Source organism: Hemicordylus capensis, chromosome 2 (assembly GCF_027244095.1).
Source record: "Hemicordylus capensis ecotype Gifberg chromosome 2, rHemCap1.1.pri, whole genome shotgun sequence".
Classification (NCBI taxonomy): Eukaryota; Metazoa; Chordata; class Lepidosauria; order Squamata; family Cordylidae; genus Hemicordylus; species Hemicordylus capensis.
Window position 1 is genome coordinate 305,466,614 of NC_069658.1, and position 21,695 is coordinate 305,488,308.

The 21,695-nt window shown below is 42.1% G+C and overlaps 1 protein-coding gene and 2 long non-coding RNA genes across 7 annotated transcripts in view; 1 reads left to right on the plus strand and 2 right to left on the minus strand.

The window, feature by feature from the left end:
- The window catches only part of LOC128345034 (uncharacterized), a 30,651-nt gene extending 18,688 nt beyond the window's left edge, over window positions 1-11,963 (minus strand). The window contains exon 1 of the long non-coding RNA XR_008316221.1: window positions 11,820-11,963. This is a non-coding gene — a long non-coding RNA (uncharacterized LOC128345034). The remainder of the gene's footprint in view (window positions 1-11,819) is intronic.
- Window positions 1-21,695, plus strand: part of ARHGEF3 (Rho guanine nucleotide exchange factor 3) — a 245,027-nt gene that overhangs the window by 75,720 nt on the left and 147,612 nt on the right. The gene's annotated exons all lie outside the window — the stretch shown is intronic.
- Window positions 13,172-15,204, minus strand: LOC128345031 (uncharacterized). Its single transcript, XR_008316215.1, has 2 exons — window positions 14,491-15,204; window positions 13,172-13,605 (listed from the first exon to the last, which is right to left on the minus strand). It is a non-coding gene; the product is annotated as an uncharacterized LOC128345031 (long non-coding RNA).

Consider the following 21,695-nt stretch of genomic DNA (forward strand, 5'->3'; position numbering starts at 1 on the left):
TGTGTTGCTCTTACTTTACTGGCTAGTATCCTAATAAAGCATGCACATAAGAAGGGGACTGTGCACATGCCGGGATCGTTGTCTAACTCCCCCAGTCCTCGTTTGTGCACTATTGTGCAAGAGTCATTGGAGTTCAGAGTGCTTTCCTGTAAGTTTGGAAACACATTGCTGACTACCAGCAACACGTTTCTGATCTTACAGAGTCCTTCTGGAGCAGCTCTTGAGCAGCAGTGCACACGCTGGGGGAATTGCAATACGACTCCCAGAGCACCCCCACAGTCTTTTCCTATGTGAGCCCTTTGTTAGGATATCAGCTATTGTTCTTCGATGAAGTTATCTTAAGAAGTCCTAAGTCTTCTGAGACAAAGTAGATTTTAAAAATTAATCTAAATTAAGCAATATATTTCTGGCATACCCCTGTATCTTTAAAGTTAATTGGATGTGTCAAAAACTCCTTAGCTAGACTGATCTCTCATCGTAGGTGTGTCTTGTTGTTGAAAGTTTCAGTGCTCAGCAACTGCAATAAACCTGTCACTTCCCTGCTGTTCTGCATACAAAAGATACTAAAATTTATAAGTAGCATGTGATACAAGAGATAAATTTACTTGTTACCCAGTCTCTGAAAATGAAGTGCCATGCTGTTATATTACAGATTTCCCATTGTTAATTATAGTCTGGGACAGGGTGTTACTGTGTCATCCTGTTGCCAGTTCTTTGTGAGCAACAGATGAACTTGACCTCTCTTTAGTTCCACTTACACTGTGAAATAGGATGCTTTCTTTCTGCCCCGGCTCCTCCTCCTTGTTTACCATTTGGGGGGACACTGGATGTTCAGCTTGCATTGTTAAATTGCATTTAAGGACATGTCCCACAAAAACTTGTGTGAATAACTTAGCTCATGGAACGATTTTGGTTCAGTGGCTTTTAAAAAAGCTTTTCACATTTATCCTTGTGGATAGCTGAACTTTGGCTGAGAATGTGTACACTGTGTAGCCCTGTAACATTTTTCATGGACTACGCAGCCTTGTGTGCCGTGATGGCACTCCTGATCTTCTGATCATATTCTGTTGCTCTTACAGCCACAGCACCCTCTTGATTATGTTAGGTAGTACTAATCCTGAATACTTGGAGATCACTTGGAGTCATTCACATAGTCTAAACTAAGTCTGATTTGGAGGGCGATTGTCATGTGTTGAATTATTTCCAGATGGAGCTGTATCTACTGTGCAAAACATGGAAAGCTGTATGTGAGTATATTTAGGGTTGGTTCAGATGCTCTAAAGTCCGAGCATTCCTATGGACCACAGTGATTGGTGCCAGTGATTCCTATCATGACAGGTGTCGCTTCCCAGTGGCCATTAATATGAGTGTGGTGGCCCATTATTTTCCCTGGATTGCTTGTATGAATCACCATTGGAAAGCAGCACCTGTCAATATGGTTGCATCAAGTCAGATGTTACTTTCTCCACATGTGACATTCATCAACTGCCACATTTTGCATGGTAGAGAGTTTTAGAGGGTTGGCACTAGTCTTGAGTTAAGTGTGTGTGTGTGTGTGTGTGTGTGTGTGTGGTTGGTTTTTAAATGTGGGAAAGCAAGAAAAAATGCAGATTTGTCTTCTCTCTAGTTGCTAAGTGATCTAGTGTAGAATATTATGCTATTAGCCCTTGTTTCTCTCTGGTGTCTGCTTTTCTTCAGGCAAATTTGAATAGATGTGTAATTTACTACTGCCACATTTGTTACTGCAAGCACTCTTGTTGAGTACTGCTAAGTCACTGTATAACACATAACTATTGGATTTCATGAGTGTTTTAAAAAAGGAATGCATAAATGTTAGAAGGCTAATGGAGGCATTTGATGTGGAGGGTATCAGATGTCTTCGACAGTACTCAACAATTGTGTTGATATTGAATTGCTGAAGGGTTAAGCTTCGCTAGGGCATCAAACCTATATGGGGAAAACACTGTAGAACATGGTCATGGTGCACAGTTTTTTTAATGCTGCTTTACACATGCAAATAATTGCTCCTATTCATCAAAGAACAGGAGCTGCAGCTAATGAGTCCTTCCTCCCTTATTACCTCGTGTGATGTGAATATCAGCTGTAGCAATGTCTGTGCCAGTTCTTAGATGTAGTTCAAGGGTTATAGTGAAGTATTTGGATCAGCTTTAAAGTGTTTGAAAGTGGCACATCTTAGCTTGCAGCTTATTTTCTCTTTAAAAATTAATTGTGTTTTATATTATAGTATTTTTTTGAAATTGTTACTGATTAGATAGTGTAGTGACATGATAGGCATAGATCCCTTTGCGCAAGACCATTGTATCTTGAGGAGGGAAATTTAATGTCTGTTTAAGGATCTCAGCCATGAAATGCCATGTAATATGGTGCCTGTGCAGGCCCCCATTTTGCTTAAGAATTGGTAGCTAGTGGAGAGCAATGCACATGCTCTCAATTCCATCTCAGTGGAGCTCCTTGTTTTGGTTAGTGCTATAATTTGCCGCATCCAGAGGTGCACTTGTGACTTTGGAGACTGGATCTACTGAATTATTGGGGGCGTCCATACCCCACCCTGTCACATGATTTTACACAACTTCCCATTGGTGCGGGCAGGCAGGCCCAGACTGAGGCAGCAGCACACAGAGCCAGCTCCTCCCACCCACTGAGAACTCAAAGGATCCACATACCACCTTGCTCATTCCTCACAAACCCACAGGTGGGCCAAAGTGCATTTGTGAAAAAAAGACTGTGCAACCCCCATTGGATTCTTGACCATTCACATACCAGCTGAGACACAGCACATGCCCCTGGGACACAGTTCTCTCTCGGATCTTCTGTATTGCAAACTGACTTTATCACAGGGCATTTGTTTTTAAAAAGTAGTTTATTCAGATGTTAACACTATTCATGCTCTGCTTTCACTATGTGTGAAGTACTTTGCAGATAGAGATAACTCGGCCAGCTTTATTGCAGCAGGGGGAAAATTGATTAAAAATCAATGCATTGACCTATCCACTTCAAATTAAATATTCAGAGCCCACCCATCCTGCCCTATATCTGTGCTCAATATCAAAGCCCTATACCAAGCCATTCCAGGATATCTAAAGGGTGGGGCAAAAAGGTAGGCGCTTTACCCTTTTTATGAAGGCAAAGGGCATATCCCTCCATATGGGGGGAGGAATTATCTAAGTGGAGGGTTGGCTTCAGTTTCAGAAATGTTTGTAACTTTCTTCCTTGGAACAAGCCACTTATGGGACGTTGTTGGTGTGACTTCTTAAAATTAAAAAAAACTTAATAAAAATCTAAATATTGCCCAATCCATTTCAAATTAAAACTTCAGAGCTGCTGCCCCACCCCCCATGCTCCAAATCTTTGCTCAGTATCAAAGCCCTATGGCAAGCTAATCCATAAATATTCAAAGTGGGGGGAATAATCACAAAAAAGGAAATCACATATCTCCATTACTAGGTGTGAGTAGGAATTCAAGGCAGGCACAGGCTCAGCCACATGAGGGCAGGGCAGTGTGTGTGCACAAGCTGAGGCCACCACTCAGCCTCCTTGCTTCTCCGCTGCCTGCAGGCAGCCTGTCTGGAGAGCTTCAGGGCTTCAGCAGAAAGGCCTCTGGAAATCCTCCCCACCCACTGGACGGCAGATTGTCAGGTGGGGAGATCTTGTAAGGGCTGCTGCTGGGAGGAGATCTCCCTTGCCCACCCCCACCCCCACCCCCCATCACACTGAGGCATGCCCATGGATGGGCAGCAGCACAGCAGAAAAATGAGGATTTGGAGCCCCAGGGGGTGTGGAGGATCAGATTTCCACCTGGTGTCTGTGGGGGAGTGCACCTCTGTCTGCCTCACCTTATCAGCATCCTGTGTGAGAACCTTGCTCATTATACTGTCTTTGTGTGCACCCTGTGTTTGCCATGCTTTGCTCATGCTTGTCTATTGACCAGCAACTGAAACATATTTGTAATCAACTATAAAAGGCAGCCCCTTTAGAGTGCTAATTGCATCTCACTGATGGACTAGCACGCAAAGTGCCTCAGACCCCTGCCCAGAGCCACACCCCCTACTGCGATGGGATCCCTGGTAGTGTGTGTTTCAAGGGATGTAAGCCTTTTAGTCCTTTACCTTTCTCTGATTAAAATGGCATCTATTCACCTTCCACCTGTCTCTGTGTGTGTGTGTGTGTGTGTGTGTGTCTGTCTGTCTGTCTGTCTGTCTGTCTGAGACCCAAGAAAAGAAATATGCCTGCTTGCACAATAGGTAGTTGTTAATGTGGCCATCTCTTTGTTTGATAGAATGCTGTCTGGTAGCCCAGGTGGCCGGCAGGAATGAATAGGGAAAGTCATAAAAGCCTTGTAAAATAGCACTGTACCAGATTGGAGGGGCTTATATAAGGTCTTCCTCTCCTCTAGTCAAGGATGTGTTTGGTCAGTGAAAAGAAACAGCAAACAGGCAACTTCTGAGTGAGACTGAGAGGTACATAACACAGTAGGTCAGTGAGATAGAGACTGGAGAGGGCAGAGAGCTGAAGTAATTTAGGGTGCAGAGTTTTATATCTGGGGAGTAGATGTAATCAGTTACTGCATGTTGGAGTGCTCTGCTTCTTGATTCTATTAACTTGAATAACTGTAAATAAACCAAATATTACAAAGATGCCACAAGCCTCTCCTGCATAAGAAGACAGAATCCAAGTAGTGCTGCACACCCCTGGAACTTCTCACCACTTGGGGAAGTGAGGAGCATGCTTAACATATTAAACTACTTTAGACTCACAATTGCAATTTATAATCTGTGGTAGAAACATAGAATTATAGTTTCATCAGTTGTTTCCTAGAATTAGGAACCTTATGATGACAATATTCTTGTGGCGGGGGGTGGGGGATAATTTAATCCAAGGAATTTGCCTTGGAATCCCTGCTCTTTAATCCTGGGTGTATGGAGGAAGGCCACTTTGCAGTTAACAGTTGGGCAAGAAACACACTTTGTGGTTAATGGTGGTAGAAAGAAAAAGGCATTCGGCACATGTGTTGGCACCATTGATGGTCTCCACTAAACAGCAAATTCTAGGGCAGATCTCATCCCCAAATATTAAAGTGGAGTCTTCAAGCACAACTCTGCTCTCAAGCCTGACTACCCTTTCCTGGGGACAAGAAAGACTTTCTAGAGGTTATATAGATATCCTGACTTCTTTTTGTTTTTCAAAATATTGCTGTGTTTTTAGAGTTACTTTATGCTACTCATTTCACCAATATCTGCAGCAACTGCTGTGTTGTGTACTTCTTATTTGAAGAAAGTCATCAAAGGGTGATTTTCAGGTGGTTGTGAACCCATGATGTTGGAGTGCTCTCCCTCCATAAACTCAGGATTAAAAAGCAGGGATTCCAAGACATATGGAATCTTTCTTGGCAGGGTTGGTGTGGGTGCTGTTATCTCTACCTTGATTTAAGTGATGCCACAGATCTGCCCAATATCTCTAGAGTTGTAGTACCATAAGATCAGAATTCCCCCCCCACCCCACCCGCCACACCAAAAGTAAAAGGCACTTTAGTCTCTGCACACTTGTTGGTCAGCTCCTATCTTCATCTTCTTGGCCCTCCCAGCTCAGCCTATTTTCCTTTTAGGAACGTGGGAGAGAGAGTCAGAAATGCAACTTCCTTTTGTCTTTCAGTGTAAATTAAGTAAACACCCCCTTGAGAAGATGCTGTCTGTAGCTTGCCTTCTGCTCCCCCGCACTCCACCCCCAGGATCACTAGAGATTATGGTGGTTGAAAGAGAGTTCCTCAGCCCCCCTCCAGTGTCCTTTCAAATCAGAGCGGCCACAGCCTCATACACCAAAGGCCTGTAGTATCAGAGAAAGAGACAGTTCCTCAGTTTCCCTGCCCCAGAAGTATCCCATGCAAATCAGAGCTTCAACCTCCTCATTAGTTGTTAGCAAAGTTGGATGAATCTCCCACCTCCCCAACCCTCCGCATGTAGTCTTTCACGTTAATAATTTTAGGGCTTGTTTAGTTGGCATATTACCAGGGTCTGCTGGACATGTGTCTACCACAGTCCATGTCTATGCTTTGCTTAGAGTGGGGAAATTAGTGTCAAATGGGTGCAGACCCGTGAACAGCAAGAAAATACTGGATGGTGGATGTACTGAAAATACTGGATGGTGGATGTACTGAAAGGGAAAAGAAAGAGAATGGAGATGTGACTTTGAAAAAAAAGAATTGTGTTATTGAGGCATAATGCCCTGCTAACTGAGCAAAGAGGCGTCTTTTAAAAGTGGTGATTCTCTTTATTTAGCAGGGGGAGAGCAACTGGCCCTATCTAACCCCAGCACAGCATCTCTCCAGTGGCTGTTGCTGGTGTCAACCTTATGTTTCTTTTTAGATTGTGAGCTCTTTGGGGACAGGGGACCATCTTATGTATGTATGTATTTTTCTATATAAACCACTTTGAGAACTTTGGTTGAAGGGCGGTATATAAATATCTGTTGTAGTAGTAATGGGGGTTCAGGGCATGAAAAAGGGGTTGGTTAGGCACACTACCTTGTTACTGTGCTAGGAAAGGGAATAGAGGTGAAAGAAAATAGTTAGAGAAAAAGCGTTTGTCATGGCTACCTGGATCTAGCTGGGGAAATCATTCTCTTTGGGGAGCTCAAGCATAAAGGGAGCTCATTGGAGTGTACCTGGACAACATGGGCTTCAGAGTCTGATGGCAAGTGGGGCAAATGCAGGAGGCAGCAGCCAGGCTGGCAAGAGCAGCTGCAGGTGGCAGATGCAAAAGCGAGATTCCAGCAAAAGCCTTGGTTCAAATGCAAAAGCATCCCGGGCAGAGTGCAAGCTTTCATGAGAGCTAGGTGTCAAAAAATGTGATGGCAGTTTCAGGGGGGCAAAAACGCAGGCAAAAGGGTTAGGTGGCAAAAGTTTGATTTCTTCTTCTTCTTCTTCTTCTTCTTGAAGTTAATGGCGTACCAGGACCATAAGGTCCCACAAATGCTACCTACTGGAAATCTGCAGGAAAACAAAAACTATAAGCACTTGAAGAGACGCAATGATTTGAGAAAGTTCCACAAAAGGTGCTTAGCTGCCATCCAATTCTGACGGTCTGAGAAAAGTTCCTGAAGCGATCAAATAGGGAGATTAACAGAGCATAGAGATGAAAAAAGAGCTTCATGCTCATCACAAAACTGAACACAGTCCCATAAAAGATTATCAGTCATTTCAATCACAGAGGGCATAGGCTGTCTTCAGATTTGCCAAGGAGGTACAACTTATCCTTGGTAGAACAATGGCCTGTCAATGTTCTCAACAGAGAAACTTGACAAGTTCTTAGAAAGAACTTGAAAGTTGAAACTCGCTCAACTTTCGACAAAAGGAATACACTCTTCGACCTATAAGATCTTTATCCCACTCCCCTTGTCACAAATTCCTCATTTTCCGTAAAACCCAGTTTCTAACTTCCATATTATTCAAGGGAACCTCACAATCCACAGATAAACAATCCAGCGATCGTTTTGCTACTGAATCAGCGAGCTTGTTCCCAAAAATTCCAATATGAGACCGAACCCAATGGAATCTGATAGTAAAGCCCCTGGAAATTAAAATGTTATTCAGGTTCCAAATTTCTGAAACCACCGGGGCTTTATTAATAAAGCCACCTGCCTGAATGGCCTGTAAACCCGAAAGGTAATCAGATAAAATTACAAAAACCCCAGGACGCATATCTTGAATCCATTTTAAATCCAAAAGAATCACTGTTAATTCTGCAGACATTATGCTAATTCCACTGGACAATTTAAAACCCTTTTCTATCTCCAGACTAGGTATAACAAATGCTGCTGATACTTTGTCACCCTGAACAAACCTTGACCCATCTGTAAAAATTTTACAGAATTCTGAATCAGCGAACAACCTTTCAAAGGTCAATGATCTTAAAACAACAGCAGGTCTGGTAAAGGACTCACTCCCCAAATCATCCAACAAAACCTTGGGGGGATGGTAAAGCCAAATCGGGTACAAATTCACCACTTCTCCCATGCACCGCAACCCTCTAAGGAACTCAAGTTCAGGCCATAAAGAGAGTCTAACAACATGAGGATAGCGACCATCAGGAAACTTCCTGAGGTCACCAAATTCCCAACAAGGAGTATACACACTACCCCAGTTCCCAAAGGATAAAGACCGCAACCTATTCCAAAGCATAATATCCAAAACCCGCCAACGCATCCTGCCAGAGAACTCACCGGTCACACCCCAAAGCACACTACAAGGCGTAGTAACAAAAGCCCCACAAATAATACGTAGAGCCCTAGCTTGAACCACATCCAGTCTATGCAATACTGGTTTGGAAGCTGAGGTAAAGGCCTGGCAGCTATAATCCAATAAAGGCCTAATCATGGCCCGATAGACTAACAAAAGAGATCTCTGGTCCACTCCCCACTGATTCCCAGTAATATTCCACAATAAGTTAAGACGAGGCTTGCACCGATTTTCAACATATTGAATATGAGGGACCCAAGTTAATTTAAAATCAAAATATACTCCTAAAAACTTAAACTTAGGGACAAATTCAATTTGGGAACCATACAAATAACAGCCTAGGAGACACTAAAACTTTCCTTCGTGTGAAAATCATTCCCACTGACTTGGAAGAAGAAAACCTAAATCCCCATTCATTCCCCCAATTTTCCAAATTGTTGAGGGCTTTATTCAGCTTGTCAATAGCCACTCCCAAGTTCTTACCTCTACTCCAAATCGCACAATTGTCAGCAGTTTACGTCTTGAGGTAAGACATGGAGCAAATCATTCACCATAATATTAAATAAGGTGGGACTCATGACACTACCCTGAGGAATGCCGTTGTTCACATCACGAGATTCAGAAACAGAGTTCCGGACCTTACCCTTAATCCACCTTCCAGCAAAAAAGGATGCAACCCACCCAAAAAATCTCCCCCGAATTCCAAAACAATGCAGCTTATATAATAGACCCTTCCTCCACACCATATCATAGGCCTTCTCCAGGTCTAAAAAGATTGCAACTAAAAAACCCTTAGAGCAGAAGGATTTCCAGACGTAAGCCTCTAATCTAATCACCTGGTCCAATGTACTACGACCTCTCCAAAATCCACTCTGAAAATCAGTAAGCAGACAGCATTTCTCAAGAAATGACATCAAACGTTCATTCAGCATCCGTTTCATAATCTTGCATAAACAAGAAATTAAGGCTATTGGCTGATAAGATACAGGGTCAGACCTATTCTTACCCAGCTTACTCACCGGAATAACAATAGCACCCTTCCAAGAGTCAGGCAAAACACCATTTCCCCAAATTAAGTTGTAAAACCGCAACAAAACCGTCAAGGATTCCTTGGGCAAATGCCGTAAAATTTCATGGCTAAGCTCATCCTCCCCAGGAGCAGAACTTTGCCCTGCACGCAGGGCTATCTCAACTTCCCAATGAGAAAGAGAAAAATTTAGTTCATCCTCTGACCCGGGATCCATTCGAACAAAATTTTTCCTATGACGGACCATAAAGCCCCCCTGATACTGTTTGAAAATTTTCGGCCAATTTTCCGAGCTGCTGACCTGTTGAAAAATTTGTTTGATTCCATGTTTGAGGGTAGTTTTTATAGACAAAAACATACCCTGAGACATTGACTGGAGGCTAGAGGAGACTGGTAGATGGTATCCTTCAGGAATTTCCTGACTTCAGGAGTTCCTGTTGATGAGGTGAGAACATTGGGTATTGATTAGGTCATGTCAGGTGGCTCCCTATAGATGAAGTTTCCTGAAAAGAGTGATCCCCTGAGCAATAGATTTTTGGAACAGATTCACTGGAATAGATTTTTGGGAAGGGCACATCAAGCATTGAGAGGAGAGCTGGTCTGGGAGAGGAGAGCTGGTCTTGTGGTAGCAAGCATGACTTGTCCCCTTAGCTAAGCAGGGTCCACACCACACTGGTTGCATATGCATGGGAGACTAGAAGTGTGAGCATTGTAAGATATTCCCCTTGGGGGATGGAGCCACTCTGGGAAGAGCAGAAGGTTCCAGGTTCCCTCCCTGGCATCTCTGGGAAGAGCAGAAAGGTTCCAGGTTCCCTCCCTGGCATCAAGATAGGGCTGAGAGAGATTCCTGCCTGCAACCTTGGAGAAGATGACGCCAGTCTGGGTAGACAATACTGAGCTAGATGGACCTATGGCCTGACTCTGTATATGGCAGCTTCCTGTGTTCCTATTCTGGCATATTCTTGTATAACTTTGGTAACAGGAGGGAGGAAGCATTGCACTGTGGGTGTGCTGACCCCTGCGATTTCCCCAAATGTGGGGAAATCAACTGCATAATTTGTGGTCCTTGCAACCTTGGGTTTATCGAAAGTGGAAAAGGGCTTGCATTCCTTTCCCTTTTGTCTGTTTTCAATTTTAATGGGTATGTTCTGCATCTCTTTCTGCCTGTGCTCCAATGCAATCAGAGAGGGGCATTTCGTCTGGCTTACTGCAGTTCTTTGCAAGTGAACTTGGAAATCACCTTGCCAGAACAACCTTTTGCCAGGAATGCAGCCCACGTTTCTCTTCCAGACAGGCTAAGGGAAGAACATGGCTGAAAGGCAAAGTTTTAGAGGCACACTGAAGTACCCCCCAAATGGTGCAGCGAGCATGGCTAGTAACAGGCAGCAAAGAAGATGACAGAGAAAACCCAGCACAATAAGCTGCAGTATTTTTGCCCCGGAGCAGAACAAGAAAGTGGTGTCATAATCAAGTTAGCCAATGGGGATTGCAGTTTTCAGCTAATTTTAAAGTACTTTTAAGAAAAGCTATAAAAGTTAGAGCATTGTTTTTCCCCTATGGGTATTGTGTAGCAGTTGACAACACAGTGAATTCTGAAATGTAGGAAAATACCCCATTGTAACATCTTCAGGAAATGAATCTGTCTGCCAAATACATTATGTCCTGTGGGGTCTCTACAGTTAGGTTGAGTGTGCATGTGTGAATATAGGAGTAAAAATTCCCAAGCTTTGGACACATTTCCCATCACTTAAGGGAAAATAGGTTGAACCTTTCCCCATACAGATAGCAATTTGAAGTGCCAGAGAAGAGCTAGCTTCCTCTCATGGAGCAATTGGCACTACTTTAGATGTGGATTTTTGTATTGTCTAGCTACTGACATAGAATTGTTTTAATATCTAAAGTATTCTTTAAAAACCTATTTCAAGATTAATAGTTATAGACTTGGTCTTGATTGGGAGCATTGGTAACAGAACACTTTTAATTTGAAGAGAACACTGTCCCCTGCTAACTGAGCAAAGAGGCACCTTGTTAAAAGTGGTGATTCTCTTTTTTGAGCAGGGGGAGAGCAACTGGACCTATCCATCCCCAGCAGAGCACCCCTTCAGTGGCTGTTGCTGGTGTCTATTTTATGTTTCATTTTTAGATTGTGAGTCCTTTGGGGACAGAGAACCATTCTATCTATCTATCTATCTATCTATCTATCTATCTATCTATCTATCTATCTATCTATCTATCTATCTCTGTGTAACGTCTGTAAACCGCTTTGGGAACTTCTGTTGAAAAGTGGTATATAAATATTCCATTGTATTGTATAACATTGTTAGTGGTGGCTCTTTCCCTAAGTGGTGGAGCTGAAAAGTCCTACCTTCAACTCTACCTTGCACCACCTTCCTACCTTTCTTCCACCACCTACCACCAGCAAAACATTTCAACTTGTCACTGGTGTAGGAGCTTTTGTCACCACACACATAAAAGCAAAAACTGTCAACATGAAAAATACTGACTAGTTGTTTCCATATAAAAGTATTAACAAAGACTCACATATTCAACCGTTCATTTCCATGAAAAAGTACAGACAGAAACTCCCAAACACACCCGGTTTTTCAGCTCTCCATTGCTGGTGCTGGGCTTGGGTAATTCCAGATAGCAGGGATCATTTGCACATACTTCTGTGGCATTCCAAATTAACCTACATGTGGAAGAGGAAAGGAGTTCCAGATAGAGCAGTTCCTGTGGGTTTATTTTTTGTGTTCGGTGTTACTATTTTACGTCTTCACTAGGGGATGGAATTGTCAGTTGGTTGTCTGTACCTCCCTCTGCCTCTCTCTCCTCTGTGTCTCGTACCTCCTCACTGAGAGTGTGTGTATCTATCTATCTATCTATCTATCTATCTATCTATCTATCTATCTATCTATCTATCTATCTATCTATCTATCTGTGTTGCAGGAAAAATCTTCTGGAACCGGGCCCTCTTGTTTGATTCAGCCCCTTGCGTTCATCCTTCCATCAAGTTTAACAGAGAATGGAGCATCTTGCCGAAGGATTAGACCAGGATTAGACCAAAGAGGATTAGACCAGGTTCCTGCAATTTACTTGTTGCCTGACTGAATGAAGTCAAATGTAGCAAGGATGCATGCTCAAAATAAGCTTTTTACAGTCAGAGAGAATCTGGCTGGTACTGCGCACTGAAGCTGTGCAGTTCGACAGTTTATATAGGTTTCAGCAAACAAGCATATCAGTAAAGCAATTAATACATGTCATTGGCAATTAAACGTACACATTCCAGAGATTCCACTTAGACCCTGGGAAGATGAGTTACTATTTTGCCTTTCTGACAACCTTACTCCCTGTATTAAAAACTATCTGTTTGGCCTGGCCTTCCAGGGTTTAAAATGATGAACTGTTTTAACTTGTTTTAAATTGTTGCCCTGATTTCCAGGGATTTTAGCTGTTTAATTGGTTTTATTGTGTTTTAATAGTTTGATTTTGATTGTTGACTTGTTTTACTTGTTTTTATCATGCTGTAAACCGCCCTGAGCCATTTTGGAAGGGGGGTATACAAATCAAATCGATCAAATAAAATATCAGTATCTGGTGCCAGGGATGTCTATTTTTGCTTGAGTGAGGGATTTGGCTAATGGACTAGTTGCATACCTATGATATCTATCTCCCCAACAGGTTCTGGCATTTGTTACTTCTGGCCTCTTATCTCACATTCTTGAGAGGGGGCGTACATTCATGGTTCGAACACTTCTCCTGACTGAACAGTTTTATTGATTTCAAGCCTAGTGGCTCTATATTCTGTTAGGGACATGAACCAAACTGACTTTTATACATTTATCTGATACACTTTTATAAGCTTGGATTAAACAATTCCACATCACACATATATATAATGTTGTCACACAATTCTGGTTTATTGAGCTTGCACAGCATTCCTCCCTCCTCTAATTCTGCAAAGACTCCTGTAGAGCCTCAAATGGAGGGAACAAAACAATCAATGTGCTGATGTGGTTTTAAGTGCCTCCTGATTCTCTGGATATTTTTGCTGATCCCTAACTTCCTGAAGTCATGCTTAGTCTTTTCTCCTGCACATTTAATGACTTAGCTGTGATTCTGTGCCATTTCTTCTTCTTCTTCTTCTTCTTCTTCTTCTTCTTCTTCTTCTTCAATTTACACTCTTGCACGCTTTGAATTCCTGGAGTAGAAAATGAGTGATGCAGCACTAAAATGTGTCTTCAGATTGTTACATGCACTCCAGTCCTCATGGCCATTTCAGCTGTTTTGTTTATTCATGTTCAGTTTGAATACAGGCATATACCAGCAGCTGTGAAGAGAGATACTGCATCAAGGGTACTGAATACCAAACTTGCTGAAAGATTCATGAATGGTTTTGCTGATTGTAACCACAACTTTGAAAGCTAGATTAGTAGAATCTCAAATCCCATGTTCGCTACATTTATATATTAGAGCCATAGCTTAGGGAAGCAAATCTGTAACTTGTGTATTTCTGACAGAGGCGCTCTTACCCCCGGACCTTGGGGACCTGGTCTGTGGTCTCCAAGGTCTGGGGGAGGCCTCCAAATGACCAGGGGGACCTCCTGCAGCCACCCTGCACCAGCCGCTGCCCTGCTGTGCTGAACCTCCATTTTTTTCTTTTATAATTTCAGCTGAGCCGCCATGTGTGCGGCCGAGGGGTGACGGCCAGAGGGGTGAATTGAGCAGGCCTCCCCCCCTGTGGTGGTGGCGGCAGCTGGAGTGACTGCTGGGCCTGTCCATCCAGTCCAGCGGCTCTTGATAACTGCAAGGCTCTCCAGTGCGCCTGCGCAGTTGAAATCGATTGTCGCAAGCCTGTCATGGGCTTTTTGCCACTCCAAACACATCTGTTTACAGAGGCTTTTAAAATCTTTTAATGATACATTGATGGATTTATTTTTGTATTTTATTCATTTGTTTTAATTGAGTTTATTTTAATTTATTTTATGCTGTCTTGTATTTGTGTTGTTGTTTTAAAACTTTATATTAGTTTTACTGTTATGAGCCACCCCAAGCAGTATTGTAATGGAGGAGCAAGATATACATATTTTTAGTAATAATAATAACTAGCTTAACCCACGCAGAGCATATGCGCACTAGTACTTGATTTCTCCCCTCACCCCAGAGCCCCCCCCAATCACAGCCCCCTTCACCTCAGAGATATCTCCACCCTCACCTGAGTTGCACTCCTGTTCCTCCTCCTGCATCCTGTTGCTTCCAACCTCCTCATCCCTCTTGGTCACTCCTCCATTCCTTTACTCCACCCCCTCACCCCTCTTGGTTGTGGCTGCAGCATTGCTGGTGTCTATTGGCCAAGTTGCAGCCCCCTAGCCCCAGAGACCTCCTCACCCGAGCCTGCTCCTGCTCCTCCCACAGGAGCAGCAGCAGCAGCGGTTGACCGGGCCCTTCTTCCCTACTGCCACCGCCATAGCCATTCGTTCCCCTCAGGCTGCTGACAGTCCTGTGCCCATCCCTTGCCTACCTCCCTTTGCCAGTGGCCTCCGTAGCCCCAAACAGCAGCAGTGGTTGACTGGGCCCTTCCTTGCCGCCGCTGCCACCATAGCCCCTCGTTCCCCTCAGACCTCTGACAGGCTCAGGCACATCCCTCGCCCTTCCTTCTTTCTGTCTTTCCCTTCCTTCTTTTTCTCTCTTTCTCTCTCCTCCATTCACTCTTCCCCTCTGTCTTTCTTCCCCTCCCTTCTTTTTTTCTTTCTCTCCCCTCCTGAGTTAACAGATCTTGTTTCCTCATCTAATTCACACAACGGCAGCCTCCTACTCCTGAAGGGGCTCCTTCCTCCCTCACAACCCCTCTCTTCGCAGACCCCTGCCCACTATCCTTTTTTTTTATATATATATATATATTCCTCTCTTCTACCAATCAAGAACATCGTCTGACCAGTAACAGTATTCCAACTGTTAATGTATTCCAACTGTATTCCAACTGACCTTAACCATCACAGGCTCCTCCTCCCTATTTGCATATGGAATCCCCACTGCCCAATCACCATGGTGTCACAGGCTCCTCCTGCCTATCTGCATATGGAATCCCCACTGCCCAATCACCATGGTGTTTCTGCTCTCACAGGCTCCTCCTCACTATCTGCATATGGAATCCCCACTGCCTAATCAGGTGCTTCTGCTCGTGAACTCTTGTGAGCGCTTCCATGCGCGGGATTAGCCATGGGTATGCCTAGAGAATTATATAGATAGATAGTTAGATAGATAGATAATGACAGAACATTCTGAAACCATGGTGCTCCCTCCCCTGCTCAATTTCAAATAAATAGTTTTAGAGATTTCCATTCAGGCACACTCTAAAGTTTTGAGACTTTTTGCCATTTAAGTTGTTTTAGAAAACAATGTTTAAGAAAAACCTCTCCATGTGAATTGATGAACAGCCCTACTTGTTTCCCCAAGCTCATGGTTCTTTCTTCTCTCACTGCATTCTTGAGAAGTCTCATGAAGTATGGTTGACATGAATGAGAGCAGGCTTTTATTTTTAAAAATAAAAGCAGAGCAGAATATCAGAACACCAATAAAACTATCCTCTTTGGAATTTCTAAAGGGCAATGATAAGGATTGAAGTGGTACAGTGGCAAAGTTGTGGAAGAGGTGTGTGTAACCTTGATAGCCAACCCCTAATACATAACCACTTGAAACTTTTAAAATGTTGGGTTGCCTATTTAACCTTCTTGCATTTTAACACCTTTTAACACAACTGTCACTAACTTTAAAGAAAATAAATACTCTTAATAAAAAGGAATAAATTCTAAAGTCCTTCTGACACCTCTGTTAACTTGGCAAAGAGGCTCCTTTTAATGTGGTGATTCTCTTTATTTAGCAGGGGGAGAGTAACTGGCCCTATTCACCCCCAGCACAGTACCTCACGTGACTGTGGCTGGTGTCTGTCTGATGTTTCTTTTTAGATTGTGAGCCCTTTGGGGACAGGGATCCATCTTATTTATTTGTTATTTCTCTGTGTAAACCGCCCTGAGCCATTTTTGGAAGGGCGGTATAGAAATCAATCAATCAATCAAATAAATAATAAAGTGTCTTACTAAAAACACTAACAACTTAAAATAATTGTTATAAATATTCTGTTGTGCTGCTTACAGATTTTCAGAAACTGAGCACTGGAAGAGAACATCAATCTGGAATGTTTTGTGCAGTCTTATCCTTGGAATATGTTTTAGTGTTACAGGCAGGGGAGGGATTACCTAGTTTTTCACTGGCAAGGAAAACAAGCGAGATGAGTGTTTTGTCACTAAGACAAAATGTAGATCAGTATTAAAAGCTAATTATTTCTATCCTGCTAGCATATTGTACAGGTATGTGTGTGTTTAGAATACTAAAGTCCACAAAAGCCCTTTGGTGTTTTTAATGCAAACAGACAATGGCTTAATCTTTATTTTTTATTTTTTGCAGCTGAATGATGCAGGTTGCTCTTTTATTAGCATTTCATTAGCTATGGCTTTTCTATAGTTGCTTTGTACATTAGCTATATAGTAAATGATAACAATCACAGGTACAGATAGCTTCTGTACCTTCTGTTAGATCTTCTACATTCTAACAGATGGCTCTTTGCCACTTCCTGTCATGCATTATGGTTATGTAGGGAGGAGTTGCTGCAGGAAAGAAACTGAAGGGGAAATGTAGGGCCTTGACGTGAGACACACACTTTTAGTTGCAAGGGTTATACTGTAGATTATGCACCCTTGAAGTCTGGATTCAGTGCATGTATCTCATGGGGTGCTGTTGCTTTTGTGTGCATCATCAGGTAAGGCAGATTTTTGTGACTTAGCAGAAGTTGTAATAGATAATAATACAATTAGTTGTAATAGTTGCTTTTTCTAGTCCTCACCTTAATTATACAGACACTATTGTGCTTGTATAAATAGTATTTTTTTTTTAAAGCATGGCAGTTTTAATTCTTAAAAGTAGGTTCCAGAGTGGCCAAGATGTAGGGAAGTTGCTCTTCCCCATCCCCCAAAACGAGTACTGTACATTTATGTACTACACAGAGGTGTAGTAAAATGTCTGTCTTTAGTTTTGTAAGAATCCTAAAAAATAATCTTTATGTAAACTTAGTAGCATGGGACCATATAGGGCAATTCCTAACAGCATTGCCAATCCTTAATCTCTTAAGTGTTTTCTCTGATTGCATGTGAGTACAGTATCTATTTGTATAATTATGTGCTGCTTTTTGCCACACCCTCTTCAATGAGATATGACCAGCATGTTCAATTCCTTTAGCAAGTGGTTTCTGAAAACTTTCCTTTTTCCACCAAGCCTTTGCTGCTGCTGTTAAATTGTGTAAATCTTTCAGATGCAGGATGATTTTTAAATACACTTTTTAATGTTGTGTTTGTTAATTTATCTTGCCCTCCCTTGGATTTTCAGTTCCCAGTTGCTCCCTTGCAACTGGTATTTAGAGGCATCTTGCCTCTGAGGCTGGAGGTGGTCTATAGAGTAGTAGCCATTGATAGACCTGTCCTCCATCAATTTATCTAAACCCTTCTTAAAGTCATCCAGGCTGTTGGCTGTTAGCACATCTTGTGGCAGAGAATTCCATAGGTTGATTATGCATTGTGTGTGTGGGGGGGCACTGTACTTCATTTTGTTGTTCCTAAATTTCTTGGCAATCATTCTCATGCAATGACCCCTGGTTCTAGTATTAATGCATGAGGGAGAAAAATTTATCTATATCAACTTTTACCACACCACAAATGATTTTATAGACCTCTATCATGTCAGTTGTCTCTTTTTTCTAAACTAAAAAGCCATAGGTGTTATGAGGTATCTTGCCTCATAAGGAAGGTGCTCTAGGCCCTTGATCATCTTGGTTGCTCTCTTCTGCACCTTTTCCAGTTCTACAATGTTCTTCTTAAGGTATGGTGACCAGAACTGCACACAGTACTCCAAATGTGTCTGCACCATAGTTTTGTTTATAATATTAGCAGTTTTATTTTAAAATTCCTTCCTAATGTTTCCAAGCATGGAGCTGGCCTTTTACAGAGCTGTTGATGCTAAGCCCAGTTTACATTAAGTCAACTTGAAATCCACAGCAGCTATTGCTAAGTGAGCTTGCAGAGATGGCATCCAATAAGATGTCCACCACCAGTCTCAGGTAATAGGGTCAGGGGTGCTGTTTAGCACTAGCAGGGGCAGTCCGTTCATGAGGCGAGGTGAGGTGAGGTGATTGCCTCCAGCAGCAGGTTAAACTAAAGACTATCTTGATCAAATTTTTATTTGGTTATTTATTTATTGTTAAACATATACCGCCTTTCATTAAAACAACCTCAAGGCGGTTCACATAAAAAAATTAAAACAAGACTATAAAAATTGCAACAAGTAAAATATTAAGCTAAAAATATAAAAACAGATGTGACGGAAAAGATTTAAAATACAAAGACAATATAATCATACAAAATACAAAGCAACAGCAGAAGAGACCATCATGTAAAAGCCTGAGTAAAAAGCCACGATTGAATACTCTTTCTAAAAACTGTGGTGGAGACTGAGGAGCGAATGGCTACTGGGAGAGCATTCCAGAGTCTGGGGCAACAGAGAAGGCCCTGTCCTGCGTGCACGACAGCCGGGCCTCTCATTGTCAGCACCCAGAGCAGAGCCCCTTCAAATGACCTCATCAAGCAGGCAGCAACCCTTGGGAGCAGGAGGTCCCTCAGGTAACCAGGGCCCAAACCATTAAGGGCTTTAAAGGTCAAAACCAGCACCTTGAATTGGACCCAAAAACAAATTTGCAGCCAGTGCAGCTCTTTCAAAATGGGTGTGATGTGATTTCAGCGGGCAGCTCTAGATAAAATCCTAGCTGCTACATTTTGCACTAGCTGCAGTTTCCAAATATTTTTCAAGGGCAGCCCCATGTAGAGCATGTTACAGTAATCCAGCTGTGATGTGACTAAGGTGTGGGTCACAGTGGCCAGATCTGCCTCCTCAAGAAAGGGACTAGTGCGCCAGCTAGTAGCTGTTGCACTAGCCAAAGCCGTGCAAAGGCACCCCTGGCCACTGCCTCCACCTGAGCTTCTAAAAGCAAAGCCAGATCCATCAATACCACCAAGCTGCATACTTGCTCCTTCAAGGGGTGTGCAATCCCATCCAGAACCGGTAGAATATCTTCATCCCAATTGGCTCTCCAACTGGAATGCAGGTTTTCACACTACTGTCTTTCACACACAGCACGAGTAACACAGAAATTTAGTTTGTAGATTATTTTTGCTGTTAAGATATGCATTTGGAGATTGAGTTGGTTACCTTGGAGATTTCACAACAAACAGTCAAAACAGATGTGTGTATTAAAGCATTTGTCCATAATGGTGGAAGGAAGAAGAAGAAGAATTAGACACATTTTGCCTATGAATTTTGTTTGAGGAATCTGTAGCAAACCAGGAAACAGATTTCATCAACTGTAATCATCTGCTATATTCTATAGTACCTGTACTTTCCCTTCCCTTCCAAAACAGGGAAGAAGGTTAAATAAAGAACACTAGTTTTCAAACAAAACTTTTCTAAGCATTCCATGCAAGTACACCCATTTCCTGTTAAGAATATTTTGTTGTCTAACTTAATTTTCCCTGTTAAATTTTGCCAATGTGGCAGTTGCGAAGAAATAAAAAAAAATTAGGGCATCCTTCCCATTCATAAATATGCTTTAATACCTTCCTCATCCTCTAAAAAACCCCAGTATTTAATTTCCCAATTAAATCCAATTCAGTCAATAGTTACTTTACTCAATTTGTCTCTAAAAGAGTGACCTGATTCAGATGTAATGCTAAAGGAGCCTTTAAAGTTTCATAATGGGCTTGCACATTCTGCTTCCTGTAGGGGTGCGGGGTGTGTGTATAAAAAATGGCCATTCCCAGTAACATGTATTTGTTCATGTATTTCTTGTTCATGTATTTCTAAACCATGGTTTGTTTGTTTATCTATGTAAACCACTTTGGGAGCTTTTGTTGAAAAGCGGTATATAAATATATTCATCATATTCATACTTCTGAACTGGGCCAATATGAAGGTAAACTGTGTAGCATTGGTAGAAGAGCCAGTGTGGTGTAGTGGTTAGAATGCTGGACTAGGACCGGGGAGACCTGAGTTCAAATCCCCATTCAGCCATGATACTTGCTGGGTGACTCTGGGCCAGTCACTTCTCTCTCAGCCTAACCTACTTCACAGGGTTGTTGTGAGGAGAAACTTAAATATGTAGTACACCGCTCTGGGCTCCTTGGAGGAACAGCGGGATATAAGATGTAAAATAATAATAATAAAAAGATGGTTTCCAAATAGAAAACCACAGCTACTTATGAGGTTGCTGCTGCAACCCATCGGATTAGTCTATTTTTGTTATACTTTAAGGTGGCACAAGACTCTCTTCTCTATGTATGTAAAAGAGTTTTTTTCTTGAATAGATGGGGAAATAGACAAGATAAGAGGATAGGTGATATATTTTAATTCTTTGGGTAGCTTGGCAGCAGAACTGAAGGTAGCAGTCCTTTGCTGTGAATTTTCTGTGCTTTTGTCTGCATCACAGGAAACCATGCTTGTCTTTGTGATACAGCATTACATTTCCTGTCCCAGTGGAACCCAGTGATGATGCTAACCTATGCTTCCTTTTCCGATGTCTCATTATTTTAATTCCTGTAATTAAAGTACTTTTAAAAATGTAACTGGATATCTTTCTTATATCTTTATCTTTATCTCTCTCTCTCTACACACACACACACACACACACACACACACACACACTGTCTTGGTAGCTATAAATATGACTTTTGCAGAGTGATTCATCCATGTGTTGCAAAGAAAGACTTTGTTTTTTAAATGGGCTTAAAATACAAGCCATAGAGAATCAGTATGGGCAGTGTTGTTTTTCTTTCTCTTCCCCTTGAGTTTTCACTGCCACCACCAACCATTTCCAGGCAGGTTGACTGCCTTGGACTCCCTTAAACAAGGTAGGTAATGCTCAGACACATAAACTAACCAAGCCTAAGGGAAATCCCTCAAATAATAATAATAATAATAATGATGATGATGATGATGATGATGATAAAAATTAATTAATACTGTAAGTAACAAAAATGGTGCACAGGTAGGGCTCACACAGTATAAAGTCCAGCTCACTCCAAGTTTATAATAAAAAAGCTTTTTAAAAAGTTTCATTACAATAAAAAGGAACAGAGTTTAGAGGCAAATAAAGATCAGGATGGAACTTGAAAACAAGTATAAATGAAAAGCAATTTTACTTGCTTCCTGATCTGGGTGCCTTTGGATTAGGAGGCAGTTATCTTAAGGTGACAAAGAAAGTGGTTCAAAACTGAAGCCTGGCTGAAACATGGCTGAAGTCCTTGGTTCCTTAATGGAAACACA